A 16,393-nucleotide genomic window follows, 5' to 3' on the forward strand; every position below is an offset into this window, starting at 1 on the left:
AGAAATAAAGATGAGCCATACATATGTCAAAGCTAGTGGGAGTAATTGGAATCTTTGTTTAAATGAGAAAGTTCAAGGAGTTTGATTTTCGAGAAATATGGATAAACCATATATATGTCAATGCTAGTGGGAGCATTTTAGTTACCCTTGTATTATACATAGATAATGTACAATTCATAGGAAACTATATTCTAACTTAGCAAGTGTAAAAACTTGGCTTGGTATGAGAATTGTTTCGCTATGACATACATAGGAGATACAAAACACGTACATAATAAGGATCTATGGATATAGATCAAAGTGATTCGTTTGATTAATCAAAAGTACATGGAATCTTGAGGAAACTCGACATACAAAACTCAGAAAGGAGTTCGTGCTTAATATGGCATAACATTAAGCAATGCTAATGTCTAGTTTTACTATTGAACTAGAGGTTATGAGTCATGTCCCACATGCTTCTACTATGAGATCGATCATATATGTCATGACATGTACCAGATCTAATGACCCGTATGCCTTGAGCATGACAAGTTAGATCAGATCAATTTGGAAAGGATCAACGAATCAATATCAAGAACATTCTTAAGTGTTCTAGGAGGAAAGAGGAAATGATATTGATAGTATGGAAGAGATCATTGTAAGAGTTACATTGATGCTCATTTCCACACTAATGAAGATGATTCCATTAGCAGTCGGAATTCGTGCTTTTACTGAATGGTGAAGTGTTGGCTTGGAAGCGTACCAAGTAATACACCATAGTGGATTTGATACACTTAGAGTATATTGCAGTTGGTCAAATTGCAAAGAAAATAATGTGAATAAAAGAGATTCATTAGTGACATCTTTGTTGAAATTCAATCATTGATGGTCCTTTTGGAGGCTCTTGTGACTATAAGGGTGAACTTACCTCAAGTATGGATCCCAAGTCACACAAGGTCACATGATACATACTCAGTAAGTTCCAACACATTTGATAGTGAGTCAAATGTAAGGACATCATATTCAATAATTCATATCGAAAGAAAATCTTGTCGATCCTTTCCATAAGCCAATGTCACTGACCAAGTCTGACATTCAGACAAAGTCGATAGACATTTGATTTGCATATGAATTGGCTTAAGCACTCTTAGTTTAGTTTGTTTTAAACCTGAGAACTTAAAGCAATATAAGTGTTAATTCGATTTGGTGATTATTATGTGGAGATCTTAATATATGATGGATTCAGTTATTTCAGTTAGCTTATCAATGTGTTCGCCTTTTGCATGTTTGGAGCCCACTTCCCGAGTATTAATTTACTCAAACGTCCACAGTCGGTCATACTCCTGGAAGTAAGTAGTGATTCAAGACTGTCATGAGTATTAGTGGATTGTCCATAGTGATTGGACATAACATAGAGATTGTGCTAACACTCATGAGTGCTTAATAGAGATTTAAGTATTGGACCAACCTGCGCTTAAAGATTACTTCATGGATCTATTCACGAGTAATTCTAAGACGATAATATCTTCCATTCTTCAAACCTAGATACATGTGGGGTTTTGCTCTAAGATTCTGTTATGCATTGGTCCACTCCAACGCTATCCGTAACTGGTAGTTATAAAGGGCATGTCCATGTGTGACATGATGAAATAGATAAAAACTATGTAGTCAAAGTTTATTTGTTTATTCTGCCTTAACAGGAGAAACGATATCTATGGGCCCCTCGATGATTTGGTGCTGACGTCTAAAGTGCTTGGCCGAGCCCTGACTGGAATTTATGTGTTCAATTTAGTAGTTAGATGCAATCGTCACAAATCTATATCGGGAAACATAATCTTGAATTCTAAGATTGACAATTATCCATGTCTCGAATTCATACAAATATCATAGAACGAAGGGATAGTTGATCACTTATCTAAGGGTTGAATCTTGATTAGATCAAGAGTTCGGTAGTTGCATTGGATGACTAACTCTCTGTTGATTATTGGAGAAATATTGGTCCTCGTATAGTTGATGACTTGTCCAAGTGGAAGACTGTTGGAAGAGTGTCCAAGGTCATTAAATATTGGTAATATTTCTAATAAAAACAGGATCCTTTTGGGTTGCCCTCAAGACCCAAATTGAGTAGAATAAATAAAGGAGAAATTAGTTTCTTAATTATTATGGTTAATAATTAATTAAAAACTAATTGGAAATATATTTTGGGGATTAATTAACAGTTTAATTAATCAAATGGTGGAATATTCATTAATCGATAGTTGGTTAATCAGGAATGTTCCAGAACCCTTATGAAATTAGGGTTGGATGAAAATCACTTCATCCCACAAGGGCAAAGGAGTGAAATTCGTTGTTGTCCTCCTATCCCATATATGAAGGAGTACAAAATCTAGGGAGGGATCCAAAGCTATAAATAGGGCCTTATGGATTTCATTCTTCCTTGCACCTTGGCTTGAAGTTTCGCCAAACCTTCTTCCTCCCCCTCTTAGGGACGATTTCTAACCCGCTTTGGGTTTGTGAAATTGACCCTTCTCCTAGTTATTTTTTATTCAATTCTTTGGTGTCATTGGGTGTGATACCATTAGAGGGATTCCGGTTTGGGTCCTCTCATCCAAGCAACTTCATGGAGGATCAAGATCTCAAGCATGGAGATCAAGGGCTACATAAGAGGTATGTTTTTCTTCTTTGTATTTTGTTTTCTAGGGTAGATGTTATTAGCATGAAACCATATATCCATAGGTTGCATGTACACTTAGGTATGTCGTAGTTTCGATTTTTCCGCTACCTAGTTTAGAGTGTATTTGATGCGTAGAAAACCCAACACATCTTTATAGATCAAATACCAACATCATTCAATTTTATCTTCACTTGCATTGGTTATCAAAAGAAAAATTCACAAATCTTAATCCATTTCAGGAATCATCATAGATTATCACAATCATTGTCGAAATCGATTTCAAGGGTAAGGATCGATTGCCAAATAAGAATATGAATTTGAATTCAGTCATAAGTGATGGATAACAACATTCCTATGTGATCATGCAACCCTAATTTCTTTGGATCTAAGTTTTTCTCTAATTATACATGCAAATAGAAATTCCAAAGCAACAACCCTAATACTAGCATACAATTCGAAATCTATATGAAAACTGGGGAAGAAGATTACCTTGCTTGTTATCTAGTAATAACGAGTATTCCTTGGTTGATCTTGACTTCTGAAAGCTTAGTGCCTCAAGTGTTGCACCTCTAATGGAGTCACAAACACCAATAGCAAAGGATGAGAGGAGAGAGGTGGTAAAGCACTACAATTTTCGGCTAGGGTTCTCCAAGAAAGCAAGTGGCCGAAAATCATATGTCAGGGGGTCTTTATATAGCTGAGGCTGCTAGGGTTTTCAGGTGGAAACCCTAATTTCCTTGCTTAGGCCTTAAGTAGTCCATGGACCTCCACAATAAAAGCCTTGGACGAAATTCTATAGGGCCTCCTATAGATTTCGTCCCCTCCCTTCTAAAGGAGTCCATCAGCCCAACTTTGCAACTATCATTGATTTGCATAACTAGTCTCCGTTCTTTTAATCAGTTCCTTTAATCCCAAAATAAATATAAAACTAATTTTTGATTAAATACTAATTAAATAATATGATTTGTAATTAATATATTATTCTTATAATATATTAATAAATCATTAATTAACCTCTTTCTCCAAAAGTCATCCTGTCAAGTTGCTATGGTGAAGGCAACCCAAACAGACCATGCTACTGTCAAATCAAGTACATACCAATTATATTTATGGGCTTAGACACCTAATCCAACAGTCTCCCACTTGGATAAGTCTAATAACTAAACTGCAAGTATGACTTCAGAATCTGATTAGCAATTGTAGCTTTCAAAAGTCGTTGTTGAACTCTGACCCCGTCAATTACGCGTCCTTTTGATGAGGGATCATATAATCATCCGTTATGTAAGATATCGTGTGGACAAAGACATGGAACAGAATCATTCTCAATATCCAACAGTTTGTTTCCCGATTTCAGATTTTTTTTGGCAACGAACTTAATTGAACACATCAACTCAGTCCTAACCGGGCCTGTCACATAAGTCAACACAAAATCATCGAGGGGCCCAAGGTATCGCTTTTACCACTTGAGATAAAAGAAACAGATAAATTTTGACTTATATGCTTGTACTATTTATTTATCAAATCACACACAACAATACGTTTTATAACATCAAGTTACTGATGTGTTTACGCATTATCAGTGCACAAACCAACTCGTAAACAACAACTCATATATCTCGGTTTAAAGATTATACAATATTACCGTCTCACAACTCAAATTCCTATTTCAGGAGTACTCATGAATGTTGCAGCAAACCTTTGCTATGTCTAAACACTTAGATAATCTACAAACCAATTCATGAAAGTCTTAATTCATTACTTACTTCCAAAGTATGATCGACTGTGGATAATTTGAACAATCCAATTATTCAGGAAGTAAAACATGAAAAAATGAAACACAAAATAAACAACTGACAAAAGATAGTAAACTTTACTCATAAATAAATCTTCCATTACTTAATCATCAAATGTCAATTACATTTATATTGTTACAAGTTTCTAATTATCTATCTAATCACTAAAACTAATATCGTCCTTCAGACCAATGCTCTTTGCAAGCTGAACGTGCTTAATCCTACTCAGACCCTTTGTGAGGGGATCTGTAGGATTCTCTTCTGACGATACCCTTTTGACGACGAGGAGTCCTTCTTCTACTCGATGTCTAATGAAGTGGTATTTTCTGTCGATGTGTACGGATCTACCATGATCCCTTGGTTCCTTCATCAAGGTAACCGCTCCTTCATTATCGCAGAAAATCTCCATGGCCTCCTTTATGGCTGATACAACTTCAAGGTCTCCAATGAAGTTCTTCAACCATATAGCCTCCTTTGACGCTTCGCTCGCTGCTATGTACTCTGATTTGCTCGTTGAATCAGCCATGGTCTCCTGCTTGGAACTCTTCCAAGTTACTGCTCCTCCATTAAGGGTAAACACCCAGCCTGATTGGGAACGGATGTTGTCTCGGTCGGTCTGAAAGCTGGCGTCACTATACCCTGTCACTCTCAAGTCATCACTGCCACCAAGCACAAGGACCCAGTCCTTAGTCCTTCGCAAATACTTAAGAATGTTCTTAACTGCTATCCAGTGAGCTTTACCCGGGCCCCCTTGATATCGACTAACCATGCTTAACGCAAAAGCCACATCAAGGCGAGTACATGTCATTGCATACATGATCGAGCCAACAGCGGAAGCATATGGCACTCGACTCATTTCCGCTATCTCTGCATCAGTACTCGGACTCTGAGTCTTACTCAGTTTGGTATTGCTCTGGATAGGTAGCTCCCCTTTCTTGGAATTCTCCATGCTAAAATGTTTTAGCACCTTGTCCAAGTAAGTACTTTGACTAAGTCCTATTAGTCCATTACTCCTATTTCTTAAGATCCTTATTCCCAGAATATAGGCGGCCTCTCCTAGATCCTTCATAGTGAAACACTTCCCAAGCTAGGACTTAACCTCCTGCAAGGTTGGAACGTCGTTTCCTATGAGTAGTATGTCATCAACATACAATACTAAAAATCTAACTATACTCCCACTAGCTTTGGCATACACACAGGACTCATCCTCACTCCTAGAGAAACCAAACTCTTTGACTTTCTCATCGAAGTAAAGATTCCATCTGCGAGATGCTTGCTTCAATCCATAGATGGATTTCTCAAGCTTGGACACTCTATTGGGGTATTTAATATCCACAAAACCCTCTGGCTGACACATGTAAACATCTTCAGCTAGCTTTCCATTAAGGAAAGCGGTTTTAACATCAATTTGCCAGATTTCATAATCATGAAACGCAACGATGGCTAACATTGATGGGTTTTGAGCACTATAACAACCGTATGTGCACATACAACCCTAGATGCTTTGGATCTAAGTTTTCTCAAGTTATACATGCAATTTCATTTCATCCAAAGCATACACCCTAGCTAGCATACAATTGGATATATACAATACAAAAACTAGTTAGATGAATACCTCTTGTTGTAGCTTGTAGAACCTTGCCTTCCAAGAGCTTAGCACCTCAAATGTGATGCCTCAAATGAGTCACAAACACCAAATGCAAGAGGAGGCTTATGAGAGAGAGGTTAGGAAGCACAAATCAGTTAGGGTTTCACCTTGGAATACTTGTGTCCGACTTTAGCATGCTAGGGGTTACTTTTATAGTGTGGAATTCGTAGGGTTTCATACATGTAAACCATAATTCACCATGACTCTTCATATTTGATGGCCCTTTGGACTAAACCCTAATGGACTCTCATATAGGTTTAGTCCATGCCTAATCAACATGGATCATTAGCCCAAACTATAAGTATCACTGATTTACCAAATCTGTCCCTGTAAATTTAATCAGTCTCTTTTGATCACTAAATTAATTCCAAATTAATTCTTGATCAATACCAATTAAATAATATAATTTCTCAATTAATATATTATTCATATAATATATTAATAAATCACAAATAACCTCTTTCTCAAATATCCATCCTATCAAATTACTCCGGTGAAGGCAACCCTAAAGGACCATGCTACTATCGGGTCAAGTACATATCAATTATAGTTATGGGCTTAGATACCTAATCCAACAGTCTCCCACTTGGGTAAGTCTAATAACTATAACTGCCAATGCAACTTCAAAATCCGATTAGCAATTGTAGCTCTCAAAAGCCGCTGTCGAACTCTAACCTAGTCAATGACGCGTCCTTTTGATAAGTGATCATATAATCCTCTGTTCTTCAAGATATCATATGGACAAAGACATGGAATAAAGCCATACTCATTGTCCAACTATTTGTTTCCCGATTTCTGATTTGTTTGACATAGAACTTAATTGAACACATCAATTCAGTCATGACCGGGCCCGACACATAAGTCAAAACAAAATCATCGAGGGGCCCAAGATATCGCTTTTAATCCTATTAGGATAAAAGGAACAGATAAACTTCGACTTACATGCTTGTACTGATTACTTGTTAAATCATACACAACAACACGTTTTATAACATCAAGTTACTGATGCGTTTTCGTACTATCAATGCACAACCAACTCGCAATCAACAACTCATATATCTTGGTTTGAAGACTATACGATATTATCGTCTCACAATCACTCGTGATAAATTCCAAGAAGTGATTCATGTGAGCGTGAGTTTAATCCAATACTCAAATTCTTTTTCAAGAGTACTCATGAACGTTGTAGCAAACTTTTGCTATGTCTAAAACACCTTAGACAATCTACAAGCCAATTCACGACACTCTAACTTCATAACCTACATCCAAAGTATGATCGACTGTGGGTAGTTCGAATAATCATATTATTCTAGAAGTCAAACATGCAAAAAAGAAACACAAAATAAACAATTGACAAAAGATAGTGAACTTTACTTATAAATAAAACTCATATTACTTAATCATAAAATGTCAATTACATTTATTTATTACAAGTTTCTAACTGTCTATCTAATCACTAAAACTAATATCGTCCCTCAGGCCAGTGCTCCTAGCATGCTGAAAATGCTTAACCCTACTCAGTCCCTTCGTAAGGGGATATGCTGGGTTATCCTCTGATGACACCCTCTTCACTACGAGGAGTCCCCCTTCTACTCGATGTCTTATGAAGTGATATTTTCTGTCGATGTGCTTGGATCTGCCATGATCCCTTGGTTCCTTGGTTAAGGCGACCGCACCCTCGTTGTCACAGAAAATATCCATAGGCTCCTTTACAGCTGGTACAACTCCAAGGTCTCCGATGAAGTTCTTTATCCATATTGCCTCCTTCGACGCTTCCCTTGCTGCTATGTGTTGGATTAATGTCTAAGTCCATAACTATATTTGGTATGTACTTGACCCGACCCGGCATGGTCCATTTGGGTTGCACTTCACCAACACAATTTATACGGATAGTCTTTTGAGAATAGTATATTTATGATTTATATTAATATATTATAAGTTCTAATATATTAATATGGAATCATATTATTTAATTAGTATTGATCAAGAATTAATTTAGAATTAATTAAGTGATCAAAAAGAACTAATTAAATATGGACTCTTATATACATGGAATGGGCCAAGTTCATTTAGGTTGGGCTAAGCTTTCATGGATGGTCCATGGAGCTTTTAACCCATGGATCCTATGTAAATGAAAGGTCATGGGTATTAGGATTTACATGGATGTAACCCTAATCCTCCATAATATATAAAGGGGTCCTTGGCTCACAAAATTGGCACAAGTGTATGAAAATAAGAGTGGGCCGATTTTAGTGTGCATACATATTCTCTCAAGTTCTTCCAAGGTGTTTTGGTAATTTGTGATTCCATTTGAGGCTTCCACACTATTGGGGCTAAGCTCTTAAAGCTTGAAGACATCAAGCTACATCAAAAGGTATGTCATCTAACTAGAACTTTGTAGTATAGGTGCTTCATAATATGCTAGTTAGGATGAAACCTTGGAATAGTTAATATTTGCATGTATAATAGAGAAAACATAGATCCAAGGTTTATAGGGTTGCATGTACACCATAGGAGTGTTAGAATGCTCAAAACCCAACAGTGGTATCTGAGTCATGGGTTGTTTTCTGTTATATTGATGCAAATGTTTTATTTTCAAGTTGAAAAAAAAAGGAAAAAAAAACATGACGTTTGTCAAATTTTAAGATAATTACTTGTTTTGTGAAAAACGAATTATTTGTAAAATTTGAATCTTTTGTTATATGAGTTGAATTAGGTCAAATTTAGTAAAAGATAAAATGATATGATTATTTTATTAGTTTTAAAAGTTTGATCTAAATGTTTTAAGGAGTTACATATTTTGTCATAAAATTTTGGAGCTCAAAAGTTTTTTTTTAAAGTTGTGATCTTTAGGGTTTTTAAAACTTCCATAAGTTATGGATATGAAAGTTTTTTTTTTAAAAAAAAAAATTGATTCAAAGTTTTTATGGAGTTACAAAATTTGGTGTTAATGTTTTAAAGAATTCCATAACTTGTTCTTAAGTTATGGAACATGGAAAGTTTCATCATAAAACACAATTAATTCCATAAGTTATGGAATCCAAAGGTTTTCAAGAATTACAAAACTTGCCCTCAAGTTTTGGAATTTGAGAAAAGATTTTATGAAAAAAAGAATTGAATTCTAAAACTCTTGGGTTCATAACTTAAACAATTAATTAAATGGTTTTAATTTTGAGTTTAATAATTGGAATTATGATGTTTTGTTGAATAGTTCAAATTAACTCTTATGGACTTTATTAATAGTTAATTAAAGCGTTTAATTAAAAGAATATTATTAATCCATAAATATATGGTTTGAGTTTAATTAAATTAAAAGTCTAGTTTAATTAATAGATTAAACCACCAAGTATTTTAAATGTCTAAAATACACCCTTATACTATTATAATATTAAAAGTTTAATATATTTTATGTATAAGAGCAAGTCGTCTTACCATTAGTAGGCCTCATTCACGAAGCCGGTCTATAAGGGGGGTATAAGGTTACTGGCTATAAAATGGCAGTTTAATGGGTGTCCACTCTCACTCACCGCTTCCTTGACCGGTGGAGGGTCGTTAGCCGAACAGGTAGGACAAGGACTATAATTCTCCCTTCATTATAAGTATAATGATAAATACTAAGTAACTAAACACTTATAAATTCCCAATCTTAGTTACTTAGGAAAATGTGAAAAAGGTGCTAATCCATGAAATTACACTTTGCACTTTGTTTAAGCTGTTAGTGGAGCGTGTGTGGTTAACCGGCACACTAACCTGGACTTAACAAGGTAGGCAAAGGGTAACTTAATGTTTATCATAGTATCGTTGGAGCGTGTGTGGTTAACCGGCACATCGATTGAGGGGTAAATATTAAGGGTACCAAGTATATTTGCATGGTTACTTCACACCTTGTTTTGTGATCCTTGGCATCCCAGTCACAAAACCTGAAGGGCACACTCGAGATTGAAACATGCAATTGAAAAGTTCAATGAATCTCAAAAGAATCTAGGAGTTTCAAAACCAATTAAAACCTAATAATACATTTCGTTTATCTTGGTGGAAATTGGTGAATCGTCATTCACCTACCTTCAAATATTTTATAGCTTGGATTACGGCATCCCTCTTCCAAGTTATAAAATAGTTTGTTGGGTCCTAGCCTTAATATATCATATTGGGTGTTATATTAAGGACTTAAATCAACTTTACGTGAATTTCTCCCATTGTAGATGTCTAGTTCAGACATCTATGATCTTCCCAAATCTCTTGGAACTTTACTTCCTCCACCTCCTCCAATTATTCTCCCTAACCCACAAGTTCAAGGTCACTCAAGCCCTAATGGCATGCAAGGTCTATGTGTGATCACATCTTAGAGATGAAGTCACATATTGACAAGCCGGGAGAGTTGGGTGTCAAAGTCTTGAGAAAGTTGGATGTTCAATCACTTTCTAAGTCACATAGTGAGTTCCTTTGGGACTACTATGAAACAGACTATGACATGAACCTTAATGATCATATCTATTTGCTTGGTGCTGCTGAATCAACAATGTTTTGGAACGATAGTAAAGCAAATTTGATTAGAATATCAACTTCCCAAAAACTTTATGGACAGTGACAATGGTGACACTGGAAATCCAGAAAAAACATTCTCTTCCCAATGGAAAGGGATTGGCCATAGTCAACCCGGTTGACCAAATGGTAAAGAGAAAGGCTAAGTCTGAGATAGTCCCATTACCAAAGGGTCCATATGTTTATTTTGCCAAAGGAAGGGGCGTTGATTGCAAAGCTGCCAAATTTACCTAAGGATGTTAAAGTCAATAAGTTTGACTCTACATCAGGTAGATCCCATTATCTTAGTCTGTTAAGTTCTATTCTGAGATCCTCATTACATGATGTGACTGGGTTACATGTTGATGTTTTAAGAATCAAAGAATAGAGAGAAATCTTAAAGGAAGTATATGCTGATTCTGATCGCGAAGGTGGATTTTGATCGCATCAGAATTTTGAGCAGTTGCTTAAGAAGTTATGATATATTGCTAAGGAATAGATAACAACAATTTTCCATGTGGATTGTAAGGATAAGTTTTTCCGCAAAGTTTTAAAATAAAAGAAAATTGTTTAATTTTATTTATTTGAAGTATCCTTACAATGGCATTTGTGGAAAATTGTTGCTTATATGATTCCACTGACAACAATATTGGAAAATGGATTTGATTCTTTCATTTGTGGTAGTGTCTAAATTTACCAAATCAGGAAAGTTCCTCATCACCCAAGTTTCAATTGGACCGAAACTTGGAATCATGCAAGTTGAATAGTATGATGAATGAGAACTTTCAAGCATTGGAAAATCAAGACTAATTACTTGTTCACATGGATGTGTAAGTCAAGTGAAGGACTAAAGGGATCAAGTACACATTCTTGTGCACTGGTCATGTCCACCACAAAGCTCGTTAAGACTATTGATTTACTAAAGTTTAGTAAATATGGTTATACTTACAAGTTTAAGTATAATTCTGAAACATTGGAAAAGTCTCAATGTATGGCAGAACGAATGGGAAGAATCAAATTAGGCAGAAAGATAAAAGTTTCTCAAATCTGAAAAGATGGGAGAGTACTTTAGTATCATGTTTGTGATCATCTTAATGATTTAGAAATCATATCACAATTAGTCCTCTAAAGGTCATCTTAGTGCATTCTTATGACTAAGAAGAGGAGTCATGAATTGTTGAAATGGTTAGATCAGGAAGATGAGTCATACTTCGTTCCAAAACAATTCTTAGAGTCATACTCCAAGATTGTAACTTGAGTGACATATCTTAAAGAAAGGTTTAAAACACTTGTCAAATGTAAGAGTAAAAGTGTCCTACTCTTGTACATTTGAAATTGGTAAGTTGTGATGTTTTGGATAAAACAAAGACCAACTAAGGCCAATTGTGTGAAGTGTTTGTCTTGATAAAGAATCCGCACTATCTCTTGAATATTTGGCAAGATAGTCTTATATGTCAAGAGGATAGTGGGAGTCTTAAAGATCCTAAAAAGAATTTCAAGAACTAATCAAGAAGAAAACCTGAGGTTCTTCACTAGCACACGACTTGAGGTTTATAACCTATCGTGTTGACATATTCTGTGCCCATTCCAGTTAAAGTTGGCTTTGCATAGGAGTTCTGAAAGTTCTCAATTGGTTGCATAACAACTTGGAAGCAATGGCAGGCCCTGTACTGCCAGGTGGCAAGAAGTTAAGATTGCATAAGTTCAGTCCATATGAGTTTGGATTTGTCATTATCCTTGTCTTGTGACTATGGTTTTGACGATTCACATTGATAAGAACACATACACCATAAAATCTAAGGGTCATAAGGTTTCTCTCCGATTCATGAAAATGATGGTGAGGAAACACTTCCACCAAGTAGATTTGAAGAAGATGGCAAAAGGTCTAAACAATTGAGACTATGATTACGACATCCCTTTTCATAGTTCTGAAATTGTTTAGACACACATGCATGCTATCTAAGGAAAGGTGTATGATTTTGATAAAGTTTTATCAAAGCATCTCGTATCAGAAATCTGAACTTTGGTAAGAAAGTCAATAAAGTATTGATTTCTAGAAGTCCAGCTGATTTCTGAGTACATGTCAAAGCTAGTGGGAGCATAAGTGTTATGCTAATAATCATCATGTTAGTGGGAGCATGATAATTATTGTTAGTGTTGCAAGTTAGCAATGTTAATTATAGAAAACAAAAGTTTCAATTCGTGAGGCTGTAGGGATTGAAAAAATTGTTTTGCTATAATTAAGGGAGAGGATATACTTCATTTCAGTTCTAAAGGCTTAGATTGAGACCTTAATCATCTTTAGTCAAGAATATATATATGAATTTCATGTTGGATTGGTTCAACATAAGGAAATTCTATATATTGCGTTCTCAAAATTCGATTATGATTACGGCATCCCTCTTCATAGTCAAATTTTGAAAACATGGCAAATAAAAATATTGTAGCAAAAGACTGGTCTAGAATCATGTCTTTATGTGAGACATCACGAATCGTGTACCATTTGCTTTGGGTACAGGATCGATTGCATGTGCTATAATATTTATCATTTCTAAATTTTTCCAAATGCCCAGAGGCATTAAGAAGGGAAAAGGTCTAGAATTGGATATGACTAAAATGATTAAGCAATTGTCGAGGACAATCTGAGGTTTACCAAAGATTGGTTGCTCAGGGACAGTTGGAAGTATAGTGCTAATTTTAGAAGGACCATATTGACATATTCTGAAAAGAGGCATCTCTTATTCAGAAGTGATAGTCAAAATGAGAATATGGAGTTGTCTCCATAGGTGGAAGTTATCTGTGTAAGATTAGAAAACTTAATGCAAGAAGCATGTCCAAAGCAATGTACTTTGAATATGAGACTTAGTTTCCATGGAGTTGATCTCCATTGGAATACCTTATAATGACTGTTGACAAGTCTTTGTGACTTTGTACATATTCATTACAGGAGGCACAGTGCATATAAGTTTAAAATCTAAACAGATTTCGATAAATGATATGAATTTGAAATTCTCACATTTTTCGATAAGGATTTGGGATTGTGAAATTAGAATCATTGAAATTATGTTCAATTGGTTTATTTCACAAAGTAAGGATCATAGTCAAACATAGAGTGCATACTTGGTGTATGACAAAGCTATTGTTTAAGAAAAACATAGTGTACATGCTTGGAGCATGGGACAACTAGTGTTTTTAATTCAAGTATAAAGTTGATAAAACCGAAACAATGAATAATGAGTAATCAATATGGTGATAAACAAAAGTGTTTATTTATATTCATAGGGTTTGATACCATATTTGATTCATTTATTCTTGTGTTTCACTTTGCATGTTTTGACTTCCAGAATAACTAAGTCGCTCTTCTTGAATGATTAAGTTATTCAAACCATCCACAGTCGGTCATATGTTGGAAGTAGATATGAATCAAGACTGTCATGGGTTGGTTTGTAGAGGTCCAAGTTGGTGGACAAAATGGTGCTACAACACTCATGAGTGCTCATAAGTTCTGAGTATTGGATTCAACCCGCGCTCATTTGAATCACTTCATGGATTTTATCACGAGTGATCATGAGACGATAATATCTTATATTCTTCAAACCTAGAGATATGAGTTGTTACTATGAGTTGGTTATACATTGATTGCATGAAAACGCATTTGGTAACTCGATGTTATAAAACATGCCTTTGTGTATGATTCAACAAGTAGTAGAACAAGCCATATGAGTCGAAGTTTATCCATTTCTTTTACCTTTGGGATAAAAGCGATATATGTGGGCCCCTCGATGATTTAGCGATGACACATGTGAGTGCTTGGCCAAGCCAGGACTAATTTGATTTGTTCAATCAGTCAGTCATCATAAATCGAAAATCGGGAAACAACAAATGGATAGAGAGAATGATTATAATCCATGTCTCAGTCCATATGATATCTAGAATGGAGGAATATATGATCCCTTATCTAATGGACAAGTCATTGACAAGGTCAGAGTTCGACATCGGCTTTAAGAGCTACGATTGCCAGTTAGGTTTTGAAGTCATACTCAATAATAGTTTTAGACTTATCCAAGTGGGAGACTATTGGATTAATGTCTAAGTCCATAACTATATTTGGTATGTACTTGACCCGACCCGACATGGTCCATTTGGGTTGCACTTCACCGGCACAATTTATATGGATAGTCTTTTGAGAATAGTATATTTATGATTTATATTAATATATTATAAGTTCTAATATATTAATATGGAATCATATTATTTAATTAGTATTGATCAAGAATTAATTTAGAATTAATTAAGTGATCAAAAAGAACTAATTAAATATGGACTCTTATATATATGGAATGGGCCAAGTTCATTTAGGTTGGGCTAAGCTTTCATGGATGGCCCATGGAGCTTTTAACCCATGGATCCTATGTAAATGAAAGGTCATGGGTATTAGGGTTTACATGGATGTAACCCTAATCCTCCATAATATATAAAGGGGTCCTTGGCTCACAAAATTGTCACAAGTGTGTGAAAATAAGAGTGAGCCGATTTTAGTGTGCATACATATTCTCTCAAGTTCTTCCAAGGTGTTTTGGTGATTTGTGATTCCATTTGAGGCTTCCACACTATTGGGGCTAAGCTCTTAAAGCTTGAAGACATCAAGCTACATCAAAAGGTATGTCATCTAACTAGAACTTTGTAGTATAGGTGCTTCATAATATGCTAGTTAGGATGAAACCTTGGAATAGTTAATATTTGCATGTATAATAGAGAAAACATAGATCCAAGGTTTATAGGGTTGCATGTACACCATAGGAGTGTTAGAATGCTCAAAACCCAATACTATGTACTCTGATTCGCATGTTGAATCAGCTACAGTATCCTATTTGGAACTTTTCCATGTTATTGATCCTCCATTAAGGGTAAATACCCAGCCAGACTGAGAGTGTAAATTATCTCTGTCGCTCTGAAAGCTGGCGTCACTATACCCTGGTACTCTCAAGTCATCACTCCCACCGAGGGTAAGGACCCATTCCTTAGTCCTTCGTAGGTACTTAAGAATGTTCTTTACCGCTATCCAGTGAGCTCTACCAGGATTCCCTTGATATCGACTAACCATGCTCAAATCAAAAGCCATATCAGGGCGAGTACATGTCATAGCATACATGATCGAGCTAACTGCGGAAGCATATGGTACTCGACTCATTTATGCTATTTCAGCATCGGTACTCGGACTCTGAGTCTTACTCAGTTTGGTATTGCTCTGGATAGGCAATTCTCCTTTCTTGGAATTCTCCATGTTGAAACGTTTCAACACCTTGTCCATGTAGATACTTTGACTAAGTCCTATTAGTCTTTTACTCCTATTTCTCAATATCCTTATCCCCAGAATGTAAGCATCTTCCCCGAGGTCCTTCATAGCGAAACACTTCCCAAGCCAAGACTTAACTTCCTGCAAGGTTGGAATGTCGTTTCCTATGAGTAGTATGTCATCCACATACAATACCAGAAAGCTAACTATACTCCCACTACCCTTCACATATACGCATGACTCATCATCACTTCCCGAAAAACCAAACTCTTTAACTTTCTCATCGAAACAAAGATTCTATCTGCGAGACGCTTGCTTTAATCCATAGATGGATTTCTCAAGCTTACACACTCTATCAGGGTACTTCGCATCTATAAAACCCTCTGGCTGACTCATGTAAACATCTTCATCCAACTTCTCATTAAGGAAAGCGGTTTTGACATCCATCTTCCATATTTCATAATCATGAAACGCAGCTATGG

Source organism: Lactuca virosa, chromosome 3, assembly GCF_052849685.1.
Source record: "Lactuca virosa cultivar CGN04683 chromosome 3, Lactuca_virosa_CGN04683_v6, whole genome shotgun sequence".
Classification (NCBI taxonomy): Eukaryota; Viridiplantae; Streptophyta; class Magnoliopsida; order Asterales; family Asteraceae; genus Lactuca; species Lactuca virosa.